The sequence below is a fragment of the Schistocerca americana genome, chromosome 7 (assembly GCF_021461395.2).
Source record: "Schistocerca americana isolate TAMUIC-IGC-003095 chromosome 7, iqSchAmer2.1, whole genome shotgun sequence".
NCBI lineage: Eukaryota > Metazoa > Arthropoda > Insecta > Orthoptera > Acrididae > Schistocerca > Schistocerca americana.
Genome location: NC_060125.1, coordinates 70,595,981 through 70,619,951, shown reverse-complemented (window position 1 = coordinate 70,619,951; position 23,971 = coordinate 70,595,981). Strand labels below are relative to the sequence as shown.

Here is a 23,971-nt window from a genome sequence, read left to right as displayed (position 1 = left end):
TAAGCTCACTTTGTTCACTGGCTCTCGGAACTTCCTTTTCAACACATTCTCTGAAAAGAACTCTGAAGTAAATCAAGTATGTACAAGGTCGAAACACCTCGACAAAGATAATTTGCTGCTTCAAAAAGAAGATTAATTACTTTAAGCATTATGTTCAAAAAAATGTTCAAATGTGTGTGAAATCTTATGGGATTTAACTTCTAAGGTCATCAGTCCCTACGCTACTTAACCTAAATTATTCTAAGGACAAACACACATACCCATGCCCGAGGGAGGACTCGAACGTCCGCCGGCATCAGCCACACAGTCCATGACTGCAGCGCCCTAGACCGCTCGGCTAATCCCGCGCGGCTAAGCATTATGTGACTGGGTAGAAAAAAAATCTACCCATGACGAGTGGTTCTCACATCAGTCTTCCCTAGACATAATTACCCCACTATCCTAGCTCAAAAGCGGATAACACAGACAATCACACCCAATGCTGTTACTGCTGGTCCCTACAAAAACAACTTATGAGTACACTATTGTCACTCAGTATTATTCTGGTGTTGAATGAACAAGTATTAATCAGGGACAATGCTATGACTTGCTAGATTCATGCCCTGAGATCAGTTTTGTTCAACAGATTCATGCCCTGAGATCAGTTTTGTTCGGCATTTTGCCCACCATACCTAGAACAGCTTTCCGTCGCCCTCGCTATCTCTGCAATATCCTTGTCAGATCCTGTGTCCTTTTTGCACCCGTTTCCCGACCCTGTCGCTCATACCCCGTGGGACCGTCCTCTCCTGTGCCACTTGCCCTATGCACCTTCCTACTACGACCTATACCAGCCATGTAACTGGCAAAAAATACACTATCAATAGCGGAGACATCACTGAAGCGATACACGTCGTGTACCAGTCGTTCAGCTTTCTACATTGGTATGCCTACCATCCTGTTCTCAGTTAGGACGAATGGGCACAGCCAGAGGGCGTATACTGGCAACACAGAGTACCCCATCGCAGAAAAAGCTCTATAGCGTGTCAGTCGTGATCTCAGTGGCTGTTTAACTACACGTGCCATCTGGATTCTGTCCCAAGACACCAGTTCTTCAGATGGACACCAGTTCTTCAGAACTCAGCAGATGGAAACTTGCGTTACAACATTTCCTTGCTTCATGGTACCCATCTGCCCTTAATTTACGTTAATTTCTTTGGTTCAAAAATAAAAATTGCTCTGAGCACTATGGGACTCAACTGCTGAGGTCATTAGTCCCCTAGAACTTAGAACTAGTTAAACCTAACTAACCTAAGGACATCACAAACATCCATGCCCGAGGCAGGATTCGAACCTGCGACCGTAGCGGTCTTGCGGTTCCAGACTGCAGCGCCTTTAACCGCACGGCCACTTCGGCCGGCAATTTCTTCGGTCTCAGCACTTCATCGCAGTAACTACTCCATTTCCGTTGCCTTTTTTGTTTTCTGTGGCCATTATTTTTCGATCTTTCTATTTTTTTTCCGCCTTTCCCTACCACCCCCCCCCCCCCCCCACCTCTATCACATGCAGTGCGCTTACCTCTCCGCACTTATTAACTGGTGCACGATTCAAATCCCGTCCATTGCAGTCTCCAACGATCAGTCATTCGTTCTCATCTTCTCCGGAAAGTCTGCCCTAACACGGTGTTCTGGACGAATTGTCCGAACTCTCACCATTTCCCAAACCTCGCCAGTCCTCTTCCTCCGTCCCTCTTCGTTCCCCTTCAACGCTGCTTTCATAGGAAGGAGCCACTGGCTCCGGAAGCTTGCAAACTTCTGTACGTTTATATGTATTTTCTCCTGCCGCCAATTCGTGAATATATTTTCTAACCATTTACAGTATATTATCAAACATTGACATGAAACGATGAAAAAAACGAAGGCGGATGTAACCTGTTAGTAATATGCAAGACACCTTTTTTTTGGGGAGACTGCTGAAAGACGTTGTCAGCAAGGACTTACCAACTGCACTCGGTGATACACAAGACCCATTACTTCAGCCTGCTCGAATATCTCCGGTGAAATGCCAGCACGTGTGAGCAGTCGTTCCGTGCCAGACAGGACGCGTGTCTTGCTGCTGCCTGTGGTCATTCTGAACACAGCCTGTCATGGTCAGTTGTCTGAACACAGCCTGTGATGGTCAGTTGTCTAGACACTGGTCAGAATCCACGAAATAACAAGTGTGAGCACTGTTTTTGTCCATTACTGTGTGCTACCACAAATATTTTACAAAATCTACTATCCAAAATACATCTCGTTAACGACTCGCAGTAGAATCTTGCAACAATCACCGCTGACATACTAATTTACAGTACTTTTCGTTTGTCAGTGTCAGTAGCGTCTCTCCACTTAGAAAATATATGTTTACACAAAAGCTACACTTTCTAAGTATTATGACAATTAATTGAGTGGCTAACAATACGAGCCCCTCACTATCAGTCAATTCCGTGAGAACCTCACATCAAGAGCACTTTCCAATCCCGCAGTATTTACGGTGCACGGTTTAGGAAATTCACCCTATATATTTGTATAGATACATTTTTGATTCATAAAGACTATGTAGTTCTGACACTGAACTTGTCTGACGCCATAAGAATCACGCTACACGGTCACATAATAAGAGACAGTTCTAGAGGGCGTTTGGTTAGTTCTGCCAGTTACTGGCAATACGAAGATTCAGTGCTATTAAACCGCATCGCAGCATCGCTACCTCAGATGGAAGAGGAGTAATGTATTTTGTTTTTGTGGTGTACAATAAAAAATAACCAATTTGAAAATCTTTGCTCCTCCTTTCGACCACGTAGAATCGCTTCAAACATTATTTGAACAAATCAAACACCAAAATTTGTGGCGCCTTTCATTCTTGAAAGTGAAGCTTGAATTGACTTAAAAGTGATTCAGTCATGAGTGCTAAGGTCAGTAATAATTTATTTCTTCCAGTTCTAAAGGTCACAGGTGAAAAACTGCGGTAACGAGCCTAAGATAAAGATCCTCAGGAAACTATTAAGAGATTTTGTGTCTATGTGTGTGTGTGTGTGTGTGTGTGTGTGTGTGTGTGTGTGTGCGCGCGCGTTTGATCCGTCTAATGACGGGTTTGATGCAGCCCGCCACGAATTCCTCTCTCGCACTGACACCTTCATTTCAAATTAGCACTAGCAACCGACGACCTCAGTTATTTGCCGAATCACTGATTTCCCCTACAGTTTTTACCATCTTCACTTACTTCTAGTACTATGGAGCTTAATCCCTGATACTTTAGCATGTGTCCTATAATCCTGTCTTTATCTCTTGCCAAAGTTTTACGATACTTAAGACAACTTTCTCATTCCTTATCTTATTAGCCCCTGCGATTTTCAACGTTCTTCTATAGGACTACATCTCTAACGCTTTGATTCTCCTCTGATCAGATTTTCCCATCGTCCGTGATTCTTACATTTTAAGACATTTGTGTTTTAAACTAACGCCTATGTTGGGCACTAGCTGACTTCCCTTGGCCAGGAACGTCCTTTTTGCCTGTGCTAGTTTGCTATTACGTCCCACTTGCTTCGTTCGTCATGGGTTATTTTGCTCCCAAGGTAGCAGAATTCCATAGCTTCGTCCACTTCGTGACCAGCAATTCTAAGTCTCTCGCTATTCTCATGTCTCCTACTTCTTATTACTTTCGTCTTTCTTCGATTTACTCTCAATCCATATTGTGTCTCATTAGAATTTTCTTTCCATCCAACAGAACCTGTAATTGCTCTTCATTTCCCATGTTTATGCCTTTCCTTATTAAATAAGGTCCCTGTATAAGAATGATAACTGGGACTTTAGATTTAGACTCTGACTGTTTTGAAAATGTTCTACCACGGACCGTCAGTGGGTAGATAGCTCTCACAGATACACATTGAAACAATTCTGTCCTCCGAATATACAGGGAGACACAGGACTCCAATCGACGAGTTACCAGAAATTGTTCATGGACACGTTCTGAGTATTTCAATGTGAGGGGCCCACAGTCTCCGGCTACTCGTTACAGAATAGCCAAAATTTTTGTGTTGGTTGCCCCAGTTAGCTTCCTGTCTGTACTGCACTTAAAATAATGCAGAAAGTGCAGGTGTCGACGGTATGTGCTGTGCATCTTTTTCAGGAAAAAAACTTCTTCGATACGAGTACGTCCTGTTGCCAACGGTAGCGACCACTTTACTTTTTGCCGTTAAGCTTGCATTTTGTCGTGCTCGATTTTCTCTTGGGCCTGTTTTCCAGAAGTATCAATTTTTCATTAACAGTGGTACACGGAAGTTCTATGGATAGGTTTGATGAGGAAGATTTGGCCGATATGCACGTCGTGTCCAGGTTCACTGAATGCACGGAAACAGCGGTGAAATAACGCTACGCTGCACTTTACCTTCGGCGATGAGAACAACATGGCAGAACGTTTGTATCAGACGACTGTTTACATCACTCTGTCTTTATTGTTGTATGTTTTGATTATTGCATATTATCCGGTTTTCCTCTGTTGTGAAGGTATTTCCACAGAAACCGAGATAATTGTTGTAACAAACGGAGTAAGTCACAGTTGCCGTAATACTCTGTAACCAGCCGCCGGAGGTCACACTTCACTTGTACGGATGTACACAGAACACATCTGTGAAGAGCCACTGAAAGTTTGTCACTGGAGTTCTGGGTCACTCTATGTATATATATTGGCCCTTCTTTTTAATTAGTACGAGGCCTATTCAGAAAGTAAGGTCCGATCGGTCGCAGATTGGAAACCACAGTGAATATCAAAAAATGTTTTATTTGGAACACTTAGCTACACCTGCCAGCTACTTTTCTACAAAGACGCCGCTTCGATTTAGACATTTGTCGTAGCGCTGTACCAACTTTCCAATACCTTCGTCATAGAAGCAAACCGCTTGTGCTTCCTGCCAGTTCTCTACGCTGGTCTACAGCTCGTTGTCTGTGCAGAATGCTGTCGTGTCGTCATAGCTAGCTGTTCATGTGAGCACACATGAAACTCAGAGAGAGTCAATTACGTGCTCTATTGCGGATCAACAAACACTTCCCATCGACAACGGTGCAGGAGCATCTTCAGAGTGCGGCCGAGAATTATCATGCAGAAAAAAAACGGATGACAGTTATGTTATGTGGGCTTAATGACGTCAGGCAAAATCTCTCACTGGGCCCTCGTACTTAGCGGGAGACACGATTGTTCTAAGCATCTTTGGTTGGTTGGATGGTTGTTTCGGGGAAGGAGACCAGACAGCGAGGTCATCGGTCTCATCGGATTAGGGAAGGACGGGGAAGGAAGTCGGCCGTGCCCTTTGAAAGGAACCATCCCGGCATTTGCCTGGAGCGATTTAGGGAAATCACGGAAAACCTAAATCAGGATGGCCGGAGGCGGGATTGAACCGTCGTCCTCCCGAATGCGAGTCCAGTGTCTAACCACTGCGCCACCTCGCTCGGTTAAGCATCTTTACGTGCTCACTGTGCACTCAGAATTGAAAAGAGCGACGTGAAGACATCGACGGGCGTACTCGAGACACTGCCCAACATACCTGTGCAATATTTCATCGCCGGCCGCGGTGGTCTAGTGGTTCTAGGCGCGCAGTCCGGAACCGCGCGACTGCTACGGTCGCAGGTTCGAATCCTGCCTCGGGCATGGATGTGTGTGATGTCCTTAGGTTAGTTAGGTTTAAGTAGTTCTAAGTTCAAGGGCACTGATGACCACAGATGTTAAGTCCCATAGTGCTCAGAGCCATTTGAACCATTTGAATATTTCATCGGTTTTTCATTGTGGTTTCCATTTCGCACCCCACCGATCTTCCTTTCCGAACAGCTCTCGTAAAAACAGTATTGCCGCTTGGAATAATTTTACTTTCTCTTGTAGTTAAAGTAGTGGTACATAGCAGAGTTATACATAACATTAAAGTAATGCGTTACGCAAGTTATAAAATTCGGTTTCTTAGTCTAATGGCGAACGTAGGCACGTGCAGACGGACAGATTTCTGCTACTTAATTAACCACTTCCAGGCCCTTCACCTTTATCCTTTACCCTAACTGATAACCATTTCCAATTGAACGTTTTTTCCATACTCAACAGCTCTTTAAGGAGCTCCGGAACGCCCTATACTTGCAATGTTAAAATAACGCTTATAAATTACATCTTTCCTCACAAAGTATTTGAGGTAGGAAGTTGAACTTTTGACAGATTATTTATTGGTATATGGGCTACAACTTAACACAGGGATTTTACAAAATTTTATTTCAGTTATTAAAGATGATTTTTTTTCAATTGTAATGAAAATTCACAACATTATTTTGCAATTTTTATTTATATATTCAAAAATATACAGTTTTTTGGAAAAGGCTGTGTTAAATTATGCAGAAAGTACTGTGCAACATTTACTGAAAGTTTGAAACAAATCTGTTTGGAAGATCCTTAGAAAACGTAATTAGTATGAGAAAATAAAAGTTTCGGGAATCGAGCGACAAAGATTGGATTAACTTTTTAGTGCATTCCAGGTCCATAGGATGGATTATCTTCATCCTCTGCAAACTCCTCCTCCAGCTTCCTCTTGTTCCTCCTCCTGTTTACTCTTGCTTGTATTTTTAGACTCTTTACAGCCCTGTCTGCAGCCCGAAGGCGTTCCTTGTCTAAAGCAAGCATCGCTCGTTGTTGTGTTCGTAGATTTTGCTACCATTTTCTTCAGTTGCAGTTACTGAAACACTGTTCCAAAAGGTGGTCATGTATGAACACTTATCACATTTCAGTTGTATTTCACTAGCAAGTCCTACGTGCTTTGTTATGGAGAGTTCCAGACCAACTTCACTACAATGAATACATCTTACACAGTTTGAAAAAATTCCTTTGAGAACCGACATATCAAATATTTCATTCACATCCGATTCGCCCATAAAACATTCATAGTTTTCACTCATTGAACCAAGCTTCTTCTGTGAAGTATTTTCTTTCCCACTTTGACTGCTATGGGCAGGTGTACTTGAGAGGTTAGGTTCACTCACTTGGTTATCGTCTTTATTGTTTACAGTAATTGTTGTGTCTAGACAAGACAGCCTAGACACAATGAGAGGAAGCCGACAGGCACGCGCTAAGCTAAAGCTGGATGGCGTGAGGTCTGAAACAGGATACGTAATGAATGCTATAAAGAAAAGTACGTAGCTTCTGGAATACTTAACTTTAATCCATCCTTTTGGTACATCTGGAGATCGTGGCGATACAAGTGAGACTCTTTAGATACATGCAATGTTACTAATGTCGCCTTGCTAGGTCGTAGCCATTGACTTAGCTGAAGGCTATTCTATCTGCTCTGCAAATGAGCGAGGCTTCGTCAGTGTGCATCGCTAGCTACGTCGTCCGTACAACTGGGGCGAGTGCTAGTCCGTATCTCGAGACCTGCCTTGTGGTGGCGCTCGGTCTGCGATCACACAGTGGCGACACGCGGGTCCGACATGTACTAATGGACCGCGGCCGATTTAAAACTACCACCTAGCAAGTGTGGTGTCTGGCGGTGACACCACAGTAATAACACGTACCTTTGGCTTTCCAACATTTCTCCTTTTCTTAAAAGCCTTCAGAGGATTTCTAATAACTTTACTTTTACTCATTATCATACTTCAACAAAACAGAGACTCAAGAAACAGAATTAATTACGAATATTTTCGAGATAACGACAGAGTAAATAAACATGAAACAATCGACAATCACACCAGCGATATATATTGAACCATCACAGGTTAGCCACAACACATACTTTATCTCACATCACTAAAATGTACCTGATGAACACGGACGTTAATAATAACACCATTTGACAGCAGTTTAACAGCGCCACAGTGGGTCACGCCCATGTAGAACACATTTCAAAAAAAATTTAAAAATAGTTGTAGTCTTCGGAATTGAATAAATTATATATCTATTAAAAGGTAATAGTCTGCAGATTCAGAAAACGCAAAAAAGTAAAAATTGAACTTTTCATGATTTTGAGCCTTTGCGGAGTCCCTTAAAGAACTAAAAACAGTTTACGCCAATATCATATACAATACCACATACAAGCAGACAACCAGTAAGCAAAAGATCTGAAAGAGAAAAAGACTTACAGGAGTGAATGCTGAAATGACATTTCAACCAGCGTGCATAACTAAAGAACAAGCAGAAATTTTCACCGAACTAACGTTGAAATGCACAGATCTGTACTGTGCCTGACACGATTTTTGAGTCACAAGCAAAGAAATAAGCTGTTCCCTTTATCGCAGGACGTTTTCACGCGTTCGCACTGTTTAGGAGTTCCATTTTTATCTTGAGGTACCAGTCAGTATAGTTTATGTTTGCAATCAGTTATGGATGACTACCTGAAAAATGGGCGCCTTTCGTTATCAGTATCTTTCGGGTTTAAAAATTTTGGCATCTTACAGTGTTTACAAGATCACTTTAGTTGCCGTTTGCACACTGGATAAATTGATTTTGTCATAGACCTTGGGGCAATGAACGGTACTTAGCAAATGAAACCATAAAAGAACGCAGGTCATTCCCGTTTCCAACAAGGGCCGTAGGACTCGTGCAGAATGTTATAGGCCTACACCGCTAATGTCAGTCTCTTGGGGATTTATAGAACACGAATTACCCTCACATTAGTATGACGTTTTTGGAGAAATCTTGCAAAAATAATCACGTCTTCTCTTCCATGAGATCCGCAGTACCATAGACAAAGGCGCACAGGTTGACGCCATGTGCCTTGACTTCAGGAAAGCGATCGATTAGGTTCCAAATTTTCATTTTGCGTATGAAACGAGCGCCTACCGAGCATCTAACTAGTTTGTGATAGGTTTCGGGCTGCCTTGCATGTGGAACGCAACAGGTCACTCGTAACAAAATAAAAAAATGTAAAGGTAAGTTGAGGTGCACAACAAGGAAGCGTATTGTGACGGCTACAGATAGTAATACTTATGATATGAGGTCATAGGGAGGTGCTATTTTTCGCAGATGGACACATTGTTTTGTGCCAGTACATGACAACAAGCTGTAACTTGGGTTGTTATTGAGTGGACAAACTTCACGCAAACTTTAATTTTCATTACCGTAATCCCTGTGTCTATATCTCGAAACAATGGACTGATGTATCTTCTACTTTTAAGAAGTGTTCTTCTGCACATGAGCAAAATTTCTCTACGTTACCTCGAAGGTGATGGTGACATCTGTTTGAGTGGGTCGATATTTTCTTGGCATTGGTTCATCGGTAAGAGAGTAAATAAAATAATTGACATAAAATAATTCCTATTGAGAAATTATTTATTATTCCCAAATCGTTTCCAGCAACAATTTTTGTCATAGAGCGTTACCGTTGGTAGCACCACATTATTTTATTCTTTGCATCGCTTTGATACAATCAAAACCTGTTCGAGAATTCTCTTAGTCGACGGTCACGCATCTTATGCCATCAGTATTCAGTTTAAATTGTTAAATATCCCAGTACCTCTACAGCACGCCCATATCTTTCTCCTATCGACAGACTAAGATTTTCGCCACTGTGTTGTGGCGCTAATTTGGCGTCCCATCTAGCATTTTAGCGTTCCTGCGTCGATGCTATTATTTTCACCGATTACACCTCATGGCAGCGCATGATTGCGGTATTCTTATAAGCAACCTTCCTTTCTTAAGTGTGTTTATGTTCTTGACAAATAAGGTGAAATTGCGGCTCACTTCAAGGTGAATTCTAATACTCATTTACCAATCCCAAAATTTAAATAGTTTTTTAGTTTTAAAAAAAGGGAGGTGGCATCGAAGATTGGTCACCTTAATGCAGATGTTGGTGAACTACTGTTGACGTGCTGCATGTACTGATTTGATATGCAGAAGTTGAAATAATTTACTTGCTCTGCAACCTATAAGCTATGGAACTACTTGCTGAAACAGCAAACAAATCTATAGTCATCCTGTTGAAGAAGCCTCCATCCTGGACCGCTTCAGGATGTTCCTGAATAATGTAGAGGGTCATCCATACCTGTATCATTATTGTGAAGTTTCAATGATTCGTCCGTCCTTGTGTCGAGCAGTTTTCAGAGATGATCAGTTACATCTACCCACTACTGTATAAGCAAAGATGTGCGTGAGGAGCGGAACATTAAAATAATCGGCAGGTCTACGTGGTAGTGAGATCTGTATCATTTAAAATTCACGTGTTTTCCTGCACTTATCTGTAGGCGAAAGCTGAGACGTCGCCAGAATTGTGCACGAGTCAATTCCTGAAGGCGCGTCGTCACGTACAGTACATACTGTGCAACAGAATGAAACGATCAGTTTTTCGAAACCTCATAATTGCCTTCCATTGCAACGCACAAGTAGTAAATTCGGCTCGAAGTTGCCTACAACCTCCATCTGTAACGGTGGAAAAGCGTGGCCCACCCTCGGGTTCGGCGACTTTTCGAACAGTATGGAGGCGACACAAGCTTAAAAAGGCGGCAGCTTGAAAGCTAATGTGAGGTTAATGATGTCAAATTGACATCAAATTACACCACAATTCCGCCAACCGTCACCGTGGACGTGTCACACGATGGGGAGGTGGTCGCTAACCCCCCCCCCCCCCCCCCCACCCTGTTGCCCACCTTTCACTCTCTTTTGATTCGCCTGCTCTCGAGGTCAGAACCGCATCACCCAGCGTTCGAGTCACCTGCTTTCCTTAGGGGTGCCTTAGGAAGACATTTCAGACACACCGCCGCTCCGAACAGACACAAAAAGGCCTCAGGGGGTAACATAAAGAGCGTCAAAAAAACCACCCCTCGCCCTATGGTGTTGAATCGCACATATTTAACGGCTGAAAAGAAAGTGCACAGAGCTATGAGCAACACATAGATGTTCTTCACGACTTTCGACACTGCTGATACCGTCAGACATTTAAACCATTTCACAAGAGCATTGTGGGGCTGCATCCTCATTGAACGCGATCGCATGCCTTTGTAGTGCAGTGCGACCGCGATATTTGCTGACATGTACACGATGGAACCACTAGGGACCTTAAAACCATTAGACAAATCTGGGCACGATTCTCCTATGACGTGATAAGGCGGGAGTACAGTATTAACACTTGCGTGAATAAGAGGACAAACGGACAATCCCAATCTAAGACCTCCCCCCCCCCTCCCTCAGCTCAGCTACACCCTCAGTGCCACTCACGCACGTTTGTGAAGTACGTTAGAAACGCATCTTCAGAAACTCCGATACAAAATCTGCATCGCTGCTGTTCTAACGCCTGAGGGTTAGCCAGGTCCTTCGACATCGCTTTTGTGTGGTTTGCCTACCTTCAGATGGTAGAGCAGCCGCCAGTCTGAATTGGTGTCGAAGTTTCTGACATATACGTTTGTAACGTGTCAGACAAAATGGCATAGGCAGCACCGAAGATATTGCCGAGCTGTGGGAGGCTTAGAGAGACCTTTTGCCGTGTTATTCACACAGATGTTAATGTTGAACTCCAGCGTGATAACGCCACACGAAGGCAGAAAACACGAGGGCTAAAAGAGCATAACTATACTCTGCTGTTTCGGATGATGATCGTACTCGTTAAATGATTTTCACCTGTCACTTTTGGTTGCAACGTGTACACGAGAAACTGCGGTCAGACTGCTCTCCAAAGGAATGCGATAATGTTCAGTGGGAATGCAGCCCAATAATGTCCATGGAGAATGGGTGAAACGTCCGAGGCTGTTATCAGTGTCAAAGCTTTTCAAGAACATCTTCTTGTTGCTCATAGCACAGCGAACAGTCGTTTCCAGCAGCGCATTGTCCGGAAATTAACGTCCCAGGGGAATTAGTGGTTTCATTCCCGCCATTTATGCACTCACTGAGACCTTTTCGTGTCGGTTCTGAGCGTCGGTGTGATTGAAATGTTTCCCCAGGCGTCCTGTAAGGAAACCGAGGGATTGCAACGCTGGGTGTGAAGGTTTTGACGTCCATCGCATAGACATGTAAACAGGATGTGAAATGTGGGTAAGAGAGACAGTGACGACCTTCCCACAGTGTGACACATTTACGGTGCCGTTGGGCAGAATTTTGGCGAAATTCGGTGCTAATGTGACATCATTAACACACCTTACTGTTCACATGAATCTCTGGACTCTGCTCTTTTTTCGCATGTGTCGACGCCTTGCTGTTTGAAGCATCGCTGAACTCGAGGGAGATTTCATAGGGCGCCACACGTTTGCACCGTTACAGCAGAAGGTTATCGGCATCTTTGAGCCAAATTCCGAACTTATGCGTCGCAATGGAAGACAGTTATGAGGTTTTGAAACAGGTGATGCTTCAACTTTGTTGTGCAGTGCAGTTATCGCTTTAGCAGCTTGAAAGCCTCCATGAGCAAACGTCAAAGCAATGTAATGCTGCAAAGAAAAGGTAAAAATGAAACAATGGAAAATCCAGGATGGAATGTAACGATATTAGAGAAGGAAAGCTGCTACTCACCATGTAGCAGAGATGCTGAGTCGTGACAGACACAACGAAAAGATTCACAGAATTATAGCTTTCGGCCATTAAGACCTTTGTCAGCAATAGACACATATACACACACGTGTGCACACACACACACACACACACACACACACACACACACACACACGCAAACGCAACTTGCACACACGTCTGCAGTCTCAGACAACTGAAACCACTCTGCGAGCAGCAGTACCAGTGCATGATGTCAGTGGCGACTGGGTAAGGTAAGGAGGAGGGTGGGGCGGGCAGAGGAAGGGATATTATGGTGGGGGTGGCGGACAGTGAAGTGCTGCAGTTTAGACGGAGGCTACTAGAGAATATGGGGAGGGGGGGGGGGGTATGTAGCGGAAAAGAGAGAAATAAAAAGAAATTAAGAGATTGGGTGTGGCGATGAAATGCCGGCTGCGTAGTGCTGGAATGGGAACAGGGAAGGGGCTAGATGGGTGAGGACAGTGACTAACGAAGGTTGAGGCCGGGAGGGATCCCACCTGCGCAATTCAGAAAAGCTGGTGTTGATGGGAATGATCGCCGGCCGAAGTGGCCCTGCGGTTGAAGGCGCTGCAGTCTGGAACCGCAAGACCGCTACGGTCGCAGGTTCGAATCCTGCCTCGGGCATGGATATTTGTGATGTCCTTAGGTTAGTTAGGTTTAACTAGTTCTAAGTTCTAGGGGACTAATGACCTCAGACGTTGAGTCCCATAGTGCTCAGAGCCACTTGAACCATTTTTTTTTGGGAATGATCCATTTCCCACAGGCTGTGAAGCAGTCATTGAAATGAGGGATATCATGTTTGGCAGCGTGCTCAGCAACAGGGTGGTCCACTTGTGTTTTGGCCACAGTTTCTCGATGGCCATTCATGCGGACAGACAGCTTGTTGGCTGTCATGTCTACATAGGATGCAGCACACTCGTTGCTGCTTAGCTTGTAAATCACATGACTGTTTTCACTGGTAGCCCTGCCTTTGATGGGATAGGTGATGTTAGTGACTGGACTGGAGTGGGTGGTGGTAGGAGGATGAATGGGACAGGTCTTACAGGTCTTGCATCTAGATCTATTACAGGGGTATGAGCCATGAGGTAAGGGATTGGGAGCAGGGGTTGTGAAAGGATGGACGAGTATATTGTGTAGGTTCGGTGGACTGCGGAATACCACTGTAAGAGGGGTGGGAAGGATAGTGGGCAGGAAATTTCTCATTTCAGGGCACGGCGAGAGGTAATCGAAACCCTGGCGGAGAATGTAACTCAGTTGCTCCAGCCCCGGATGATACTGAGTTACGAGGGGAATGCTCCTCTGTGGCCGGACTGTGGGACTTCGGGAAGTGGTGGGAGAGTGGAAAGATAAGGTACGGGAGATTTGTTTTGGTACAAGGGGGAGGACAATTACGGTCAGTGAAGGCTTCAATGAGACCCTCCGTATATTTTGAGAGGGACTGCTCGTCACTGCAGATGCGACGACCATGGGTTAAGTTATTGTAAATGTATCTGTTTCCAGAATGATACTTTCCTTTTGCGTGGGAGTGATCCATGCGACGACATTTCCAGGCATTTCAACCATTTCACTACCAACGGGACATTTAAACCCCATCATACGCTATCGGGAAACCAGTGAAAACTCGCTGCATGATACTAATATTATATGTCAGTGTTCCATGGGTAAAGAAAAGCCTAATAATGGCTGGCAGAGTTCCTACAATTACAGCCTGCGCCTGTAGGTTGAGCAGCCTTCAAGTTTCGATGTTTAGCCTCCACACACTATTGTCACTCGAATTGCTTCACGACTTCAGATATAAAATGCGTACTGCATCGCGCCTCATAGGACAACTCTTGCTAATGAATTGCACGTATTTATTGACGTTTCCCGTGCCTCAAAAGGTACCCATACTGTACACCTATAATGTGAGTTAAAGTTTCAAGAAGTGATGTATCCACTGATGAGCGTTTTTTTATTGAATGTGTTTTAGTCATTAAGCAGTCGTCTTCTGAATCTCCAGGAATACGTATTGACAGCTTTGTTATGTCGCAAATTTCGTCGCTTTTGAAAATGGTGCATGAAATATTTTCTAGGCCAGTTTTACACGATTTGACAGTTGCTAAGGAACAACTGAAACTTGTTATGGAACAACTGAAAACAGCCGACGATGGTTACGGAACACCGGATCACTAGTAGTAAAAGCAAGTATTGAGGGCGGGACGTATTACTTGCAATTCTGTGTGCATTCGACAGTTCATGTAGTACGGTGTTTGACGAAGGTTATTGCGGAACAGATTAGTGCGACATTCTGTGTCGTACGGCAACATGTCAGCAAGACATCATTTCTGGGCTTACCATCGTGCACAAGAAGTTGGCCGGTTCGAAGCCGGTCGAAGTGTCACGGCTCTGGCCACAATAATGGATGCATCCGAAAGTCCGCTGAAGATGGAAATGCTACCCTAAAGCATGCCGGTGGTTGTAGATGGACTACCGCGTCGCAAGAGGATCGATATGTACCCCTAGTGGTGAAAAGGAACACATGTGTCTCTGCAGACCTTGTAACCGCTACCGGTATACGACTCTCTTACAGAACCATTTCGCGGCGATTACATCAGGCTAGTTTGTATGCTCCAAAGCCTATTAAAAGCCTATTAAATACTTCGCACTTCACACCATCGTCAAGAAAGAGTACATTGGTAAAGGAAGCATGTTGTTTTGAGTCACCAACGGAGTCCAGAGTGATGTTCTTCGACGAATCCCGTTTTACTGTGGCAAGTGGTTCTGACCACCAGAGGGGAAGGCGCTACACACCACAGAATGTTCATGAACATCACCGGTATGGTTTAGGTGTTATGGTGTGGGCAAACATTATGCACCGTGTCTGAACATCGCTGTATATCTTCGTGTGAGCTGCCTTTAGAGCACAGAGGTATTGCAGGGAGATTATTCTTGATCATGTTTTTCTGTTTAGGGTTGCGGTACACCGACTTTCTGTTAATGCTAACCCACACAAGATCACCGACGTGCAAGATACACTAGAAAGTGAAGATATTGATAGTGCGAAACGGCCGGCGTACTCCCCAGAACTAAAACCTATACAGCACAGCTGGGATGCCTGTGACACACCTGTTTCTCAACGAACACCTGGCCCCCAAAACGTGGAAGAACTGGAAACCGCCTTGGGAGAGGACTCTGGCAGCCATCATGAAAAACAGGTGCAGAACGTGCATTAGTGCCCGAGGAGGGCATGTTCCTTACTGCGAATCGGATGTCGACATTTATGTTGGAAGTATGACCTGTGTCAACCATGTTCGTTGTGAACCGTGATTTTACTTTTCTTAAGAATTTACTTTATTTTAGTAGTGATTCATCAAGAACATTAACACATTTAATCACACTATGTCAGAATGGAAGTAGTTGGCAGTTGGTAACAGACGAAAACAAATCAAATTTCTTTCAACAAATTGAAAGTTTATTCCTAAGAGCCTTTTCTTTTTAAACAGACTTACAATTATAATCAGAAAGCACCCTCTAAATATCAAGTTACAATTTATTCAGAGGCAGAAAGAACAAATTTTTGACAGTATGAGCTTTCGGGCTGAGAACTTTGCCGCTCCTTTTTGACACGTCCGTACTCACGACCATTCACAACAACCTCTGAAAAACTACACTGGTGCAAATCCGCAACACATCAGATTACCTTAGACTAAAAATTTTAGCAACTCACACAAGCACATAACCTATGCGCCCTGTAGGAGGGATGGAAATGGTACAAAACACTAACATTAAAAGATTAACTTGCCACCGAAGGTGCAACTTAAAAAAAAGTACTCTTATGGTGGAAGGGTCGCAACTTCACATACTAAAATAACTATTTAAATTAAAACACATGAAATGCAGTCTTACGTAAAATATACAAAGTTAGCCAAGCATGCTCCACATTACACATATACCACCTCTCAAGATGATAGGCAAGATAAAAACATATTTCAGGAATTCGGCCGTTACACTTCAAGCAATAAATTCCTTAACAAAAAATGGTTCAAATGGCTCTGAGCACTATGGGACTCAACTTCTGTGGTCATCAGTCCCCTAGAACTTAGAACTACTTAAACCTAACTAACCTAAGGACATCACACACATCCATGCCCGAGGCAGGATTCGAACCTGCGACCGTAGCAGTCCTGCGGTTCCGGACTGCGCGCCTAAAATTCCTTAACACCGAATCCGACAAATATGGCAGAAGCAGCTACTTACGTGTGGCAGATTGACAGGGAGACTACTGAACAACCCGAACCGCTGGTTGCTCTAACCCGCCCCTACTCCACAAGGGAATAACGGACCACACAATTCATAAATAACCACCTTCCCGCGGGTGGGCGAAAGGAGAAGAATGGTGGGTCGACCACAAAACTAAGCAGCTGGTGACCTCACCAAGAAAACAAGTAGAATTTAATAGATAATGAAACAACATATCTGCAATCACTTGACTTCGAATAAACTGCGATTTCTGGCGAAGACCTGGCGCAGCACCCCTAACGCTCTCCCGAACCGTCCGCTGCCAGCCGCTTCAACGGACGCAGGAAGGCGCGCCGATCTCCCGTCTCACGGCGTCGCAGCTCGCACCGGCCAGACCGATGTCGTGGGTTGACTCCTGTTACTCTCGTGTCGGCCGAGAAGCCACTATCCATCCAGTGGGCCGCGCCGTATGCGCGTCCCACTGGACTCACGTGGCGACCTCACATGCGCCGACGCTCAAGGCGGACAAGTCATCTTTTGTCTCAGTGCTCGACCGACCAACCGATCGATCCAACCGCCAATGATCGTTGCCCGAGCAACTCGAGCAGACTGGCGGCCTAACGCGCAGACTCAGATTCAGGAACTCAGCCCCGACCGGGCGACCACTAACTGTTCCGTTACTGGCGGAGTGGCAAGACTCTGATTTCGCCGGCTTTAAAGTTTGATCCAAACGACAGACGTACTAGCACTCCGTACGACAGACAGACACTAACTACCGCACAAATGCGAACGAGAGACCGACCAACAACTGGTGACGAGTGACTGACCCAGACTCACTCCGACTGACCGACTGGCGAGCTCATAGCGCCCCTTAAATGCACGTGAACAGGCAACCATTCCCCTTTACCACCAGAGGGAGACACCAAAGCTGCGATTGCCGCAGCGGCGACAGCGCCAGAAACGGAGGGCGACTGCTTCACACAACGCGCTGCGGCGCGCTCTTCAAAAAAGCCATTTTCTACACGGCTCACGTTGTATATCTCTGGTATCCTGCTTCCCCTTAATTTCCAGTCCGTACCACTGTTCGTTACAAATATACAGCTCCACCTGTATTAGGTATGCTCCGTGTTTCATATTGTCCATAACTGCCTGTGATTATTCCTAACAATGGCACTTCTCCTTACCAGTTGTCGAGCGGTGTATTTTGGCCACCCTGATTTGGTCGCCGCAGTTCGTAAAGCCAGAGGGAGCCTCTCCAGCAGCCGTGTACCGCGCGCGGCGCTGGGGGGCGGCGCTGGAGCCAACACCTGCGGCCCGCCCCCGGCTTCGGCCCCCACACGGCGCCGCTTGTTATCGACTGCGGCGCTGCTGCCGACAGGTGTCTCGCCCCGTTAACAAGCCCGCCCCTCCCCCCACCGCCTCCCGCAGCGCCCCTGCTCCTCCCTTCTGGTTCCCACACGTGCACACCACCCGCAGCTGCGCCACTGCCGCTTCTTTCAAACTAACTCAAACTAACACTGGGCGCTACAGCATTTTGTTTCTCTCTGGAGCGACGCTAACTGAACGAGAATGTCTCGCTCCGTGCTGTGCCTGACGCAATAGCCTGGTCCGTAGGAAACGCAATAGAAGCGAAAAGACTTTTTTTCCAGTCTCTTTCGGTGTACTTCCACAAATATTTCCTCGTTTATTTTTCTTTCCAGATTCGTCCCGCATTGCAACGTTCTGAATATCACACATTTTGTGCGGACTCAGATAGTATTTAAATTCATTCACAAGTTTCTGACAACGTGTTTCGCCACGAGGAGCAACGTAGAGAGATTTTTCTTTTCGTACTTTACGTATAGCCAGCAAATCTGTTCATGCATGTATAGCTTCAAATGTGTCTCCTCAAATGCATCGTTCTCGCTGTCTGGCTTACTCAAAACTTATTCTTCCAGATGAAACATATGTATGCGACAGACGGCATGTTTCACACATACTTCACAGCTGTCTATGGAACATTCGTGTATTTAATTCTGAAACCCAGTTCACACAATCACCGTCAGAGTGACAAAGAGGACAAAACGGAACACGTACGTGAGCTGTCAGGTGACTAAATGTTAACCCTCGTTGAACTGACCTGTATATTTGTATAGGAGAAACACCTGCAACTGTTTTTGAATCTCGTAACTTGTTAGATCACTAAAGCTATAATACGTGGTATAATTATGAATTAATGATTGTGTAAATGACGATTGTAAGGAAAAACACAGTACTACTACATGACCAGAGCTCCGTGAACGTGTGTCATTTCTGCAAGTGTGTCTCCTAAATCAGTTTCTTTTGGTCAGTCTTTCGCGAAAATGGCCTTCTTTAAAGGTGGGAATACTGCAAAGCAAAAACAGCTCAGAAATAAAACGTTGAAATATTTCATCATATTCGTCAACAATGTAAAAACTACGGGATAGCGGAGGATAATAGTCCCCTCCTGATATATGCTGATTGTCAGTGAAAGAACGAGTATCTACAACCTTGTCAAACAGCCTAACTTTTGAACCTGGTCAGGGTATTGGTTGCAATAGTAATATAACATAGGTGAATTATGTTGGCTTAAGCTTAGTAACAACTTCCGTGACCGATACCTAATCCTCCCAATTACTCGCAGTCAATCCAACATCAGTTTTTGAATGTAAAGCCAGAAAACGTGCCATCTTTCCGTGTGTCGAGGAACCATCTCTTAGACATACTTAAAAAACAAACTTCCGTATTTAAGTGAAATAAAATTCTACCCATAGAATTTAATATGTAGACATAGTTCAAAAATGGTTCAAATGGCTCTGAGCACTATGGGACTTAACTTCTGTGGCCATCAGTTCCGTAGAACTTAGAACTACTTAAACCTAACTAACCTAAGGACATCACACACATCCATGCCCGCGGCAGGATTTGAACCTGCGACCGTAGCGGTCGCGCGGTTCCAGACTGGAGTGCCTAGAACCGCTCGGCCACTCCGGCCAGCTTCAAACCTCACGTTTTATACAAAGTGCCCCAGAAATGTTGCGACAAGGTTCGAATGGGCTGTGGATAGTGTCTTGAGGAACAAGTCGACAATAGGAAACCGTGTTCGGCAACATCATCCAACGATGCGACAGAGCGTCGAAGTTATAGGCGCGAACGGCCTGCGACTAGACCAACATTTCAGCACCAAACGTGACCTTGGACGCTGACGGACCATAGGCGGAATGTCTGACAAAGTTTTTTGTTATTGAGTGATCTCGACCGATCGCCATGGTCGCCAGTGAATAAGATTGAATTAGGCGCTGTATAGACAGGCTTTGTCTCCTATCAATGCGATGCTCTGTTGCCTTGGTGGATGACGGTTTCAGATACGCGTTTCCTTCTCCAGTTTATTTTTCTCCTGTACACCGAAAAATATCGAAGATTTTAAAGAGTTCCAGAAGAAAAATAAACTGTGGGTAGAAAACCGTGTCCGAAACTGTCATCCACTGGGACAACATGCCATCGCATTCATAGGCGACGCCAGCCGAAGTGGCCGAGCGGTTCTAGGCGCTTCAGTCCGGAACTGCGCTGCTGCTACGGTCGCTGATTCGAATCCTGCCTCGGGCGTGGATGTGTGTGATGTCCTTAGGTTACTTAGGTGTAAGTAGTTGTAAGAGTAGGGGACTGTTGACCTCAGATGTTAAGTCCATAGTGTCAGAGCCATTTGAACCAATCATAGGCGACAAGGCGTTTCAACGCAGCTGCTAGGTCCACCTTCTCCACTGGCGATCGTGGCAATCAGTCGCGGTCATTGAACAACAAACATCATTGCGGAAATTTGCACCAATGGTTTGTCAGGGTACAAAGTCGCGTATGCTGCCGAAGGTGTGACCTAGTGGCAAGGAGTGGGTGCCTATAACTTCTACGTTCTGTAGCGTCGAAGGATGACGTTTCCGGACACGGTTTCCTGCCCTAGATTTGTTTCTCAACGGTCGTCTGCAATCTCTAGAAGTTTGTCGCAACATTTCCTGGACAGCCGATACATCTGATAGGAATAGACTGCATGCAAACAGATTGTAGATTTTAACACTTGTAAAGATATCATTACAGTCAGGCGACCATCTGATGAACCTTTCAACCGCTTCCCAGTGCCCATACCAGAAATACATCACCTTCCTGGAATTATTCCTTAAATGAATATCACGTGCTTTCTTCTCAGTCCAACGTCTGTTTTTAAAAATACACATGCAGGAATTTTTCTAACTTGTTTTGCGAACTTTATGATACCCTACGCCTGGTGTAATCAGTGTGGAAGTTCTCATTCTTTGCACAATTGTCTTACACAATGATACTAATTCCTTACTATCATTTCTTGTTAACAATATTATCTTACTCCCAAGAATAAGCAGCTTTCTCTCGGTTAATACTCGGCAGAAATCAAACCTGCATTTGGATCGGACTTCCTTAACTCTTGTGAGATGGGTGTGCAGTATACTGCTGCATCCATTTTCAATAAGCTACCACTCAGATTCAAAAATCTTAGCTTTGAAATCTAAACTGAAGTGTTTCCTCATGGGTCACTCCTATTCTGTCGAGGACTTCCTTGAAAAATTAAGCTGATTCTTATTGTATTGTTGAGTGCGTTTACTTAAACTTATGGGCTAACTTTTCTCGGGTACATAAACATGTGTTTAATCTGTTATTACTTTTATGTTGTAATTTCATGTAATGACACGTTCCATGACTTTGCAGATTTGCTCCTCAATTTGGTCCTGCAGAACCTGACGTGTAAATAAATAAAAAAAATAGTAACTTTGACCCCCTACCGCAACTGATGATAGATAATCTGCAATGAAATGGAAACGGAAACTGAAAAATTACTGCTTCGTTCAGAAAACGGTGCCGACCCAGTGAATACGACGTCTAAACTTGGCCCTCGTATCAAATTTTGTTCGCGACTTGGAACTAGTGGATCGCAATTTCGGTCAAATTTCAATAAAACACTATTAACTCCAAAAATATTGCTCACAGAACATGAAACTCCTGATTGTCAGCTGTTTAGAACCTTTCATACAGCCCCGTAATCAAAATAATAGGGAATGTTACAATACAGTTTAAATTACAGGAAAATATTTTAACAAGTGATATCGGTGCTTGGCAACGTCGGTCGGTAACTCATTGAGAGTACTAATGTCCAAAAAGACTTCGTATCCCTACAGCACTTCCAGGAGTGTAACAGGCCGGTGTAGCCTACACGTAACTGCAACACCAATGCTCGTGGAAGTTGAGTAGCATCCTTGGAAGAAAGACGACGCAGTCCTCGGTGAACCCTGTATTCGAAGAAAACAACAATAAGATAACAGAGATCAGGACGCACGCAGAGGCACACAGAGAGTTATTCCTCTCTCACTCAACATCGGTTGTATCATGAACAAAATCGATGATTTTAGTACGAAGTACCCTCCGCCTAGCACGTATAGTGGGTTGTGGGGTATATGGATAGGCAAATTCAGATATTTGCGCAATAAAAACGCTGCAGTTCACTGGATTACAATGGAAATGGTATATGAAACACAATTAGAATAGAAGCGACACTTCCTTTGTTCCTTTCTTCCATTAGTTGTCTGAGTTGCAAAAAAGTGTTAGTAATTATCTCATTTATATCTTCAGTAAGGAAACACCTATTGTTTGTCAGGAAAAAAACGGAGGAGCTTGTGAGGCGTCGGCAGGCACAGTAAAACAGGATTAAATATTGCCTCATTTATTTATCTGAATACACTATGTGATAAAAAATATCCGGACACCCCCAAAACATACGTATTTCATATTAGGTGCATTGTGCTGCCGCCTGCTGCCAGGTACTCTTTATCACCCACCTCAGTAGTCATTAGACATCTAGAGAGAGCAGAATGGTTCGGTCCACGGAACTCACGGACTTCGAACGTGGTCAGGTAATTGGGTGTCACTTGTGTCATACGTCTGTACGTGAGATTTACACACTCCTAAACATCCCTAGTTCCATTGTTTCCGATGTGATAGTGAAGTGGAAACGTGAAGGGACAGATACAGTACAAAAGCGTACATGCCGATCTCGTCTGTTGATTGACGGAGACCGCCGACAGTTGAAGAGTGTCGTAATGTGTAATAGACAGGCATATATCCAGACCATCACACAGAAATTCCAAACTGCATCAGGATCCACTGCAAGTACTATGACAGTTAGGCGGAAGGTGACAAAACTTGGATTTCATGGTCGAGCGGCTGCTCATAAGCCACACGTCACGCCGGTAAATGTTAAACGACGCCTCGATTGGTATAAGAAGCGTAAACATTGGACGATTGAACAGTGGGAAAACCTTGTGTGGAGTGACGAATCACGGTACACAATGTGGCGATCCAATGGCAGGGTGGGTATGGCGAATTCCCGGTGAACGTCATCTGCCAGCGTTTGTAGTGCCAACAGTAAAATTCGGAGGCGGCGGTGTTATGGTGTGATCGTGTTTTCCATGTGGGAGGATGCACCCCTTGTTGTTTTGCGTGGCATTATCACAGCACATTGATGCTTTAAGGGCCTTCTTGCTTCCCAGTGTTGAAGAGCAATTCAGGGATGGCGATTGCATCTTATAACACTATCGAGCATCTGTTTATAATGCACGGTGTGTGGCGGAGTTGTTACACGGCAATAACATCGCTGTAATGGACTGACCTGCATAGAGACCTGACCTGTATCCTACTGAACACCTTTGGGATGTTTTTGAACGCCGACTTCGTGCTAGGCCTCATCGACCGACATTGGTACCTCACCCCAGTGCAGCACTCGGTGAAGATTGGGCTCGAATTCCCCAAGAAACCTTCGAGGACCTGATTGAACGTATGCCTGCGAGAGTGGAAGCTGACAGAGACCAATGGTTGTCCAACACCGTATTGAATTCCAGCATTACCGATGGGGGGCACCATGAACTTGGAAATCATTTTCAGCCTGGTGTCCGAATACTTTTGATCACATAGCGTACATCTCTGGTGGCTTAGGAAGCAGTCGAGGCATCTGCTGATTCCAGTGGCCGACTCATGCTGCCATATGTCGTTGCATCAACCCTGTGTCGAGGTGACGTCTAATCAGCAGGGTTGGACCCTGGTGAGGAAGGCGCACCTCGTCGGAAGCTCCGCTCGGGAAAGGAGTGACCACGCCACAGGTGTGCCGTCTCTCAAACATCATTCTGGGCGTATACTATCCCTCCAAGGTCACTGCCCGTGTTTTCCCATCATATGGATGGCGATGTCTGATGGC

General features: G+C 44.7%; 1 protein-coding gene across 1 annotated transcript in view; it reads left to right on the top strand.

The window, feature by feature from the left end:
- LOC124622709 (acetylcholine receptor subunit alpha-L1) overlaps nucleotides 1-23,971 on the top strand; it is a 565,111-nt gene that overhangs the window by 474,599 nt on the left and 66,541 nt on the right. The gene's annotated exons all lie outside the window — the stretch shown is intronic.